Raw genomic sequence first — 9,877 nt, forward strand, 5'->3', positions numbered from 1 at the left:
TTTCGATGCACAATAAAACCAATCTTTATTTGCCTCTCCAGGGAGAACCCATGACTCAACCTTCCATTTAACAACTTCCTTTTTTTTTTTGGCATCATTTCTTGAGAGAATACCAAAACTAATATGATTCAGTTTTTCCAGTCGTAGGTATGTATCTTGGTTACGAGACAAGAAACTCATACATATAGAGTACCAATAGTTATTTTAATGATTATAGTCCAAAAACCATTTGAGTCTTAGTACCCTAAATGCTCCACCCCACCCCCTCCATCTTTCTGCCACCAAAACTGCAGAAGCCAAAGGGGGAATGCGCTGGACTCAGGGATATTTTATATTTGTCTTTGTGTCATGGGTTGACAAGTCCAAACACCAAATGGTCAGCCTACTGATGATAAGACCTTCCATACTTAGCTAGTTTAGCCCTTGTGAAACAGACAGGGTCTGTAGCTAGAACCACATATAAATTACAAAATAGACCATGAAAAGTATATAAAGAGGGAACCACTGACTGTATGGTAGTTCCGAGAAGGAAAAAAAAAATTTACAACTATAAAGATTCCAAGGCTTCATTGAAGAGGTAACCTTCCCACTCTGCCTTGAAGTATGAGTTATTCAATTCGAGTCCATCAAATACATTATCTTTTCAAAGCATATCCTTTTCTCTGCTCCCATGGGTACCATCCTAGTTTGGACCCTTCTCTCCGCTCACCCAGGCTATTGCAATAGTCTCCTGGCTGCCCCTCCCCCTCCCTTGCCTCCATTCTCTCCTTGACTTTGAACTACCCTTCCAAAGCCGTCATGACGACCTTCCTAATGCACAGGGCTGACCCAGGGGCCCCCCTGCCAGAAATCTTCATTAGCCTCCTATCACCCAGAAAATAAAATGCTTCTGAGTCTGGCATTTAAGAGCCTCACCAATCTGGTTCCAATGTGGTTTTCCTCATTCCACACTACTTCCCTTGATGCATTTATGCACAGTCAAATTGCATCACTTACTTTTCCCTGGTTTTATCCTTTCTTCTCAGCCTTTAAAAGACTCAGCTAGGGTGCCAACTCTTCCATGAAGATCTCTGTCATTCCCTTCCACTAAAAGTCACTGATTTCCCTCAGTTATTTAAGTTCCATGAGGCCAAGAACTAAGACTTTTTTTTCCTGTTTCCCTATGTCTAGCATAATGATGGGTGCCTAATAACCGGGTTTGTTTTAATTTGTCAAATCTCTACCCGCTTACATTTTTCTAGAACACTTTGTCTAGACTGTTTGTTCTTTTCCTTCCAATTGCCTTCTTCTTTGTGTCAAAGGGTTTGATGTATATACCCTTTATTAGAAAATAACTTCTTTGAAAGGAGGAACTATTATTTTTCACCTCTGCAAACTCTGTCCCAGTATGGTGCCTTTCACACTTAATGGGTGTTTGTTCATTTGAGTTAAACTGTTCAGCAAATATTAACTGCCTGTGCCTATATTGGTGGAGGGAGTTTCCTCATCTGGAAGTTTCCTATACCAATAAAATCACAGGTCATTTGCCTGTGTCAAGGCACACATCGGGAAAATGTCCCACACAAAGGATCTAGATGGTCCTCTTTACAGCTGCCTTCAAATAGAGCCCTGGAATACTACTGAGTCTCTCCAAATGAGATATCTAGAAATATCTGGCATAAATAATGTAAAGAGAAGGGGAAAAAAAGGGGAACCAGAATAGGTTACATATATATAAATAACGATCATAGAGACTAGATTTTGGTTGAAGGATACAAGGAGGAGGAAGATAAAGATTACCAACTTCAGCAGCCCTTTTCAGGCTTGCTCCCCAAGTGATCTGTATGAACTCAGAGGTGATCAGAAGTATGGTGCTGTTGGAAAGTGTAGTGAGATGCTGAGCACTTATGCCAACCCACAGGCATAACAGTCTGGATTCCCAGACTGTTTGGCTATATCTTTCCCTTTCAGGGCTCTAGAAGTATCCCTAAGGGGTCAAGGGTATCTTTCTCTAATGCTATTGGCTCAAACACCAATTCTGGCTTGTCAATATTAATTGACAGTGACTGGTTCTCCAGTATCATTTAACCAATTAACATTAACTTTTACAAAGGGATATTTATTCTGAAGACATAGCAAAAATTGACGTATAAACATGCCCCTACTTCAATATGTTCTCTTCAATACCACCTCAGTGCCTGAGGAGAAGGGACTCAAACTTAAAGAAGTTTCTACATATCATTTGCTCCAAAAGCTCTCTTCCAAATTCAGCATAACTGATGGGTTAACTACTACAGTTCTCATTTGGCTGTCTTCAATCTGTGCTAGGTCATATTGGTATTAGATACTTCATTCCTCTCTACCTGTGCTGGCCACAAAAATGGGCATAAACTCCAGGTCCCCAGTCTCTGCTAGCTCACCATTTCACCCTTGCTCCTAGTGGGGAAATAAAGGGCTGAAGCTCTTCTCCCTACCAAGTGGCTTACAGCAGTGCTTGTATCCTCATTTGAACCCAGCCATACAGGGAAGAGGCAGAACCTTGCTTTGGCTGGATAATATCTTTGAATACACCCCATTCTGGCTCAGTAGTTAATCAACAGTCTTTCTCTTTAGTACGTGCTCAGCAGCCCGGAAGCAGATATAAAATATCTACATACGCTTCAGCTGGGGGAGCAAGATCCTTCCATTACGGCAGGTCTCACACCTTTCCAGCGCAGGTTCCTCGCCCTTTTCCACACAAAGATCACATCAGTGTGCAGAACATGCTCACTAATAACCATCCCACCTCCTTCACAAAAGGAATCCCCTTGCCATAGCTCTACCAGCTTCTTTGCAATCTTGCTAAGAGGAATTCCCAGCATTATTTTCAGGGACATAGGGATGCAGCCAATGGAGTGAAAGGAGCTGAAAAAAATTGTCTGGTTTTACTCAAATCAATCAATCAACAAGCATTTATTAAGTACTTACTCTGTGCCAAGAACTGGGCAAGGCATTGGAGATGCAAAGAAAAAGCAAAAATAGTCCCTGCCCTCAAGAAGCTTATGTTCTACCGGAGGAGATAATGTGTATATATAAATAGGTACATACTCTTTGGTGTTTTCTGTTGGGTCCAATTATATCTGACCTATATTAAATGTTCTGTTAACTTGAGTGTTTATGTGAAAGCTGAAGACCCTTTTCCTGTCTGGTCAACAACTGGAAGATGAAAGGTAGGGGCAGCTAGGTGGCATAGCGGACAGAGCACCAGCCTTGGATTCAGGAGAACCTGAGTTCAAATCCGGCCTCAGACACATAACACTTACTAGCTGTGTGACCCTGGGCAAGTCATTTAACCCCATTGCCTAACCAAAAATAAAAAGATGAAAGGTCACTTTAGAGTAAAGAGCACTGGCAGAGAATGGGACTAGGAGGGGTCTCCTACAGAGGGTGATGGATGGGGACAGACTGCTGGGATCCATTATCACAAAGAGCCAAAATAGCCCTCAGACTACTATTTAAAAGAGGAAATAGACTCCGATTCCTCCTCCCATGGAAGAAAAGGCTGCATAACAGCTCGACAAGCAGAGAATAAATTCATCAGAAATATCAAGCAGGAGAAACAGATCAGTAGAGGAACCCAGTTCAGATAAAATAATGACAAATGCCACAACACACACACACACACACACACACACACACACACACACACACCAACTATGTAACTTGGAGTATAATGATAGGAGTGGGAAGTGGTAGAGGACATGAATTGAGTTTAAGTTTAGGAAATCAGGAAAGGGGACTGATGTGCTCAGGAAAGGTAGGAAACGGGGGTGTATAGCTGTCTAGAAAAAGAAACAGATTTCTTTACCTAATATTACGCAGGACTGGGCCTCAGTCAGCCACCCAGGATGACAAGAAGTTATGTGGGATACAGAAACCATAAGCCATCCCTCCTGACCTTCTCCTATCTTCCACCCGTCTTCCTGATCTCACTCACCCTACAAGGACTGGAAACTTAGTTTTTTGTTTCTATGGATTAGTTTCTATCATTTTCACAAATTACCCTTTCTGGCTAATGCTTCCCACCCAAGGTTTCCCCTAGGGACATCAGAATTTTACTCATTTGGCCCTCACCCAAGGTACCAGCAGAGGATACCCCAAAATGAGAAAGCACATGGGGTCAATAGACAGTTAAGCCCTCATCCTCCACTGAGATCCACCTTCCCCACAGACCTATACAGTTCTCCAAATTTATAACACTACCCTGCGGTGGAGGTCCCATCTCAGAAGGAGGAAGAGCTGAGGGATGCTAGAGAGACAACTTCCATCCAACTCTTCATGGAGGACAAGGTCAGATTTGTTCCTCCATATTGTAGTTCTGTCCCCAGAACTGCAATCAAGTATCCTCCACTTCATCCCTGAACTCAGCCTTGGTTGGGAATCTGTGACCTGGAAGCTTAGACCAAGAATTCAAAGTTATTCTAGACTTGGACATGCATTTCCCTGTTTGTCTAGAAAGTCCTCTGTCACTGTGACACTGTGGCCATATGGTTCCTCTTCTCTTGGAACCACAGGACCCTGCCTCAAGTAGGAATGTTCCCATGTGGTTGGAAGTTGAACTAGATGACCTCTAGATATGCCACCCCTCTAGAAAGTTTCAGATTCCTTAGTGTAAAATGGAGAGTAAGAGGTGGTGTGGTGGATAGAGCTCTGGCCTTGGAATCGGGAGGACCTGAGTTCAAATCCGGCCTCAAACACTTGACACTTACTAGCTGTGTGACCCTGAGCAAGTCACTTAACCCCAATTGCCTCACCCCCTCCCCCCAAAAAAAGGAAATAAAGTAAAATGGAGAGTATCCTTCTGGGCTTCTAAAGATTATGTGAATGAGACAGAGAGGCTCTGACAGGTCCCGCCAAGTTGGAAATGTTTCAAGGACAGGCTAACAATAGACTTTATGTCAGAGAGCCAACCGACCTCAATGCGGAGAGGTTCATCACCAGGTTGGCTCGGAGGGTAACTTTTTTTTTTTTAAACCACAGCATACCATGAACAACCTACTAAAGTTCAGAGACGGTTGTTATCAGCATCAGTGAAAGAAGCACAGATATTGGTGCATAATCAATAATTACCTTCTTGAGTTCCTTGGCAGTGCTTAAAGCTGTTCAAATAACACTCCTGATTGTTTTCAAGCACACGAATAAAACCAACTTTTCCAATTCCCTTTTTTGCCTCTCTGAGGAGAATCTGTAAAACCAGAGGTTCTTAATCTAGGGTCCATGAACTTGTTTTTGTTTGGGGTGGCTTTTAAAAAATATTTAGATAATTACATTTGAATATAATTGGTTTCTTTTGAAATCCTATGTATTTTATTTTACGCATTTTAAAACATATTATTCTAAGAAGGGGTCCAAAGGCTTCACCGGACTGCCCATGACACGAAAAAGGTCAAGAACATCTGCTATATTGAATGGCTGAACAAGTTGTGCTATATGATTATGATGAAATACTATTGGACTATAAGGAATGATGAGCAGGCTGCTCTCAGAGAAACCTGGAAAGACTTGCACGAGCTGATGCAAAGTGAAGTGTACTGTGCACAAAGTAACAGCAATATTATAAGATGATCAGCTGTGAATGACTTAGCTAGTCTCAGCAATACAATGATCCAATACAACTCTGAAGGACTTATGACGAAAAATGCTTTCCATCCCGAGAGAAAGAACTGATGATGTCTGAATACAGATTGAAGCATACTTTTTCTTTATTTTTCATGAGTTTCTTTTTATCTATGTTTTCTTTCACAACATGACTATTATGGATATGTTTTGCATGACTACACATGTATAACCTATATCGAGTTGCTTGCCTTTCTAATGAGGGGAGTGGTGAGGGAGGAAGGAAGGGAGAGAATTTGGAACACAAAGTTTTAAAAACAAATGTTAAAATTGTTTTTACATGTAACTGGGGGAAAATAAAATACTAAATAAAAGCTTAAAAATGAAAACAAAAAAAAACCTGCTATAAACTATTATTCAACTTAATGGAAGGATACTTGTAGGAGTGCTGGTAATGTTAATAATTATAAGAAGAAGAATTCACATTTGCGTACAGTGAATCAAAAAGAACTAAGGATCTGCTCCTCAAACAGATTTTAAAATCTTTTTAGATTTAAAAATCTAAAACTATGGATAACAATAAGAATTATGCACTAATCCCCATAGGGAACACAATCTTCATCTTTCTGACATAATCGAGTATTTAATTGTCTATGCTCAAAGTGAAGGCTAGTCTCCCTCCTCAAAGATGTAATCCGTGTTCTATAATTGCAGGTCTAAGCACAAACCACCAGATTCAATGTTGGAAGCTTCTTAATAAAGAAGCCTATGGCTTATGTCCCAACACAGGGCTCCCCTGGAAACACTTGAATTTGGTTCCTGTTTTCTCCCAACTACAGTGTTCCCTAAGAACATCAGAAGCTCCTGATATTCTTTACCTAATTCCTGCCTAGTTCTTGTCCAAACGGGAAAAGGTTTTCAGCTTTCATATAAACACCCAAGCTACCAGAATATTTAATCTAGGTTAGATTTAATTGGACCCAACAGAAAACATGAATGATTCACACCTGAAAACAGAAACAGTCAAAACAGAGCATCCTTACAGGCAGAGGAATTAAACTCACAATCAGCAAGTACCTGTCAGAGGTTTGAGAAATGTGACAGAGGAGAAAGTAAAGAGGAGGGACCATTGAAGAACTGGAACTAAATAACAGAGATGTAAAACCCTTTCGGAAGAGGAGAGATGGGCTGTTCGTGTTCAAAGGAATACTGACATGGACCCGCAGGCGCTATCAAGTGAAAGAGCACTCTCAAACAACAGTAATGGCTTCTGGCTCCCTGGTAAGGATCGCTGCAGCAGCAATTTGCCAACTTGGCATCAACCCTAAGGAAGTTCAAAGATAACACAAAGCTGGGAGGGTTACCTAGCTCAAACACAAGGTGACAGAGTCAGGATCTAATCATATCTTAGCTAAAACACTGCCAAATCTAAGAAGATGAAATTTAATAGGGATAAATGGAAAGTACATTTAGGTTTAAAAATTGGCTTTACAAGTACAATGGTGGGGTGAGGGCAGGAGGAGGATGATTAGATGGCAGTTTGTCCAAAAAAGATCTGGAATATTTGGTGGATTACAAGTTCTATATTACACCAACCCTGCAAAGTGCCAACCAAAACAATTTAATGTGATCTTAGGCTGCCCTGAGAGGGCAGAGTTTCCAGGACTGTGGAGTAAGTGCTGCCTGGGTCAGAGCATCTGCATCACTGTTCAGTTCAGTTCTAGAAACCACATTTTAGAAAGGTCACGGATAAACTGCATAGCATCCAGAGGGGAAAGCAACTAGGAAAGTGCAGGGCACTAAATATTTGCTGTATGAGAAGCAGCTGAAGGATCTGGAACTATTTAGCCTTGAGAAGAGTTGAGGACACACCTGGGCAGCTAGGTGATGTGATGGATAGAGTGCTAAACTTGGAGACAGGATGATGTGACCTTACCTCCTACCTCAGGCACTTACTAGGACAGAAATGGAAGCGATACATGGATGTTACAAAAAGACAAATGAAGGTTTAATATAAGGAGGGACAATTACTAACAATTAGAGCTAGCTGAGAATGGAATGAGCGGTCTCCGGCAGGAGTGGGCTCCCCTCAAAGAAGAGAGTCCTTCAGGGAAAAGGTGGATGTTTCCTTGGTTATAAAGTGCCTTCCTGGGCACCTGTTTAAAGGATCCTCACAACAGCACCATGCCTGCATAAACAATGCAAGAGTTATTATTCCAGTTTTAAAGTTGGGGAAACTCAGGGTCAGGAACATAAAGTGACTAGCTTATGGCCACACAGCTCATAAACAGCGGAACTGAGCCCCTAGCGTGGTAATATGGTAACATGGTAACGCTGGTATTTTTTTTGGATGGGAGCAGAACTAGAATATGGGAGCTGAAAGAAACTATCTAGCGCAGCTAATTCATGTTAACAGATGAGGAAACTGAGACCCAGAAAGGGGAAATCACTTGCCTTAGGTCATATATTTTGATATCTTTGGAAACTGTATTTCTTCTGAAATAGGCATCTAAAAAAAATTGACAAGATGTGCTTCATGGAGAAGTCTCCTCCATTCCCTACCATCCAACTATTTTCCCCTCAGCAATTAACCTATGTCTCTCTTCCCCTTCGGTGGGGAACTTGAAATAGCAGTCTATAATAGATGATGCCTCCACTTCATCTCCTCTCACTTTCTTCTAAACCCTCTGCAACCTGGATTTTGACCTCATCTTTCAACAGTGCTCTCTCTGATGTTACCAATGATCCCTTAATTGCCAAATCCAATGGCCTTTTCTCAGTCCCAATCCTTCTTGACTTCTCTGTGGCCTCTGACCTAGCTGATCACCCTCTTCTCCAGAATGCTAGCTTCTCTCTAGGTTTTCCTGACATGCTTGGGTCTTCTGCTACCTGTCTGATTGCTCCTTCTTGATCTCCTTTGTTGGATCTACCTAGAGGTCATGCTCAATAACTGTTGGTGACCTCCAAGGGTCTGTCCTGGGCTCTCTTCTCCTCTCTCTACATTATTTCCCTTAATAGTCTTATCAGTTCCTATGGGTTCAATTATCATCTCTAAGCCGATGACCCTCAGAACTCTTTACCTAGCCCCCACTTTTCTCTTAAGCTCCAGTCTCCAAATGCCTCTTGAACATCTTGACCTGGATCTCCTTGTAGATTTCTGAAACTCAATATATCCAAAACAACTTGTTTTCTTTCCCCAGTACTCTCTCTTCATTGTCAAGGGCATCACCATCCTCCCAGTCACCTAAGCTCACAATCCCTGTGTCATGCCTTTTCATATACACTCCACATCCCAAATCTGTGGTAATGTCTTATCATTTCTGCCTTTACAGCATCTCTCCTATAAGCCCCCTTCTCTGTATTCCTACAGCCGCCATTCTGGTGCAAATCTCGCACCTAGCCTATTGAAATAGCCTTCAGAAAAACCTGGAAAGATTTACATGAACTGATGCTGAGTGAAGTTAGTAGAGCTAAGAGAACATTGAATATAGTAACAGCAACATTGTTCAATGACCAACTTTGATGGACTTGGCTCTTCTCAGCAATACAAAGATCTAACACAATTCCAAAAGACTCATGATGGAGGATGCTATCCACATCCAGAGAGAGAACTATGGAATCTGAATGCAGATCAAAGCATACTATTTTCTCTTTGTTTTTTTCTTTCTCATTGTTTTTCCCTTTTGTTCTGATACTTCTTTCACAACATAACTAACATGGAAATATGTTTGGTATGATTGTATATGTATAGCCTATATCAGATTGCTTGCCATCTTGGGGAGGAGGGAGAAAAGGAAGGGAGAAAAAAAATTTGGAACTCAAAATCTCATAGAGGTGAATGTTGAAAATTATCTTTGCATGTAATTGGAAAAAATAAAATACTATGGGGGGGGAGAAATAGCCTGCTCTTTGGTCTTCTTGCCTTAAGTTTTTCCCCACTCTACTCCATCCTCCACTCAACTGCCTAAAGTCTAACCATGCCACTCCCTTACTCAACAAAATTCCATGTTCCTCATAGCCTGGCCCCCTGGCTACCTTTCCAACCTCCTTATACTTGACTCTTTTCCACAAATTCTGTGATCTTGCTACATTGGCCTGCTTGCACATTGGCCTCACCTACAACACTCCATCTCTTGACTCCATGCATTTTCATTGGCTGTCCTCCACACTTGGAATGCTTCCCCCCCCACCTCAACTTTCATTTTCATTGTATATATTAATTTATACATGATTGTTTGCATTGTTGTCCCTCTCCTTACATCCTGAGCTCCTTGAAAGCAAGAACTGGTTTTGCCTTTCTTTA

Source organism: Phascolarctos cinereus, unplaced genomic scaffold (genome assembly GCF_003287225.1).
Source record: "Phascolarctos cinereus isolate Bilbo 61053 unplaced genomic scaffold, phaCin_HiC Scaffold_4;HRSCAF=312, whole genome shotgun sequence".
NCBI lineage: Eukaryota > Metazoa > Chordata > Mammalia > Diprotodontia > Phascolarctidae > Phascolarctos > Phascolarctos cinereus.